Source organism: Dipodomys spectabilis, unplaced genomic scaffold (assembly GCF_019054845.1).
Source record: "Dipodomys spectabilis isolate Male_0828 unplaced genomic scaffold, ASM1905484v1 ptg000087l, whole genome shotgun sequence".
NCBI classification, from domain to species: Eukaryota; Metazoa; Chordata; class Mammalia; order Rodentia; family Heteromyidae; genus Dipodomys; species Dipodomys spectabilis.
The window spans coordinates 2,259,363-2,260,671 of NW_024870764.1; positions in this window are offsets into that span (position 1 = coordinate 2,259,363).

Below are 1,309 nucleotides of genomic sequence, written 5' to 3' on the forward strand. Positions count from 1 at the left end.
TTAGGCCCTCATTTTCTTTCCTCTTCCCAGTTGATATAGAGTCTAAAATACACTAAAACCCCACGGCACAGAGCTTCTATGATATTGAGAGAGTTGAGTCCTTTCCTTTTCCATTCCAAAATCTTAGTCAAGCTTCAGAAGACTCTAACTTTGGCCATCAGGCTGGGAGGTCATAACAGGCTTTTGAAATTATTCCAGAAGCACAGTAGTCTGGAATTGACTCCTGCCCTGGAAAGATTTGACCATTCTTCACCTTATAAGTTCCCACCTGTGATTCTAGAACTTTCATTGCCCTACAACAGGTCTTTCCTACTGATACTCCTTCAGCAGGAGAAGCTGCCTTGGTTTCCCAATGGGATGAAGTTAAATTCTACTCTTAAAACCATGAGTCTCAATCCTGTCTGCACATTCACTTCACCCAGGGAACTTCAAAAATCAATGTTAGGTACTACTCCTAGAGATTCTGATAATGATCTAGAATATAACCAAGTCATTTTGTTTTTGCCAGTACTGAGGCTTAAACTCAGGATCTCACATTCTTCTCTCAATGTGCTCACTCATAACTGGCTCTCTATCACTTGAGCCACCCCCCAGCTCTACTTTTTGGCTGATTTATTAGAGATGGAGTCTCACGATTTTTCTTCCAGAGCTGGTTTTGTATCTCAATCTTCCAGATCTCAGTCTCCTGAGTAATTAGGATGATAGGTGTGAGCCATCTGCTTCAAGATGGTATTGGGATTTGTTGTTATTGTTGCTGTGTATGTGTGCTGCTATTGAGACTTGAACTCAGGAGCGAGGCACTCTCCTTAGCCTTTTCACTCAAGACTGGTAATCTACCCCCTTGATTCATACCTCCACTTCTGGCTTTTTTGGTTTTCTAATTAATCAGAGATAAGAGTATCATGGCCTTTCCTGCTCAGGCTGGCCTTGAATTGTGATCCTCAGATATCAACTTCCTAAGTAGCTAGGCATATGCCCAGGTTTGCTAGGCTGCCATGTAGATTTTTAAATTTTTATTATCATTAAGTAGTTGTACAGAAGGGTTTCAATTCACCATGTCAGTTTATGAGTATAATGCATTGGCACTTAGAGACAGAGAGAAAGACACACAGAGAGACAGAGACAGAGACAGGGAAAGACAGAAACAGAGAGAGTCAGAGACAGACAGAGACAGAGACAGAGACAGAGAAGGGGAGAGGGAGAGAGGGAGTTGACGGTGTGTGCTTGTCCTGGGGCTTGAACTCAGGGCCTGAGCACTATCTCTCAGCTTTTTGACTCAAGTGTAGCACTCAACCACTTGAGCCACAGC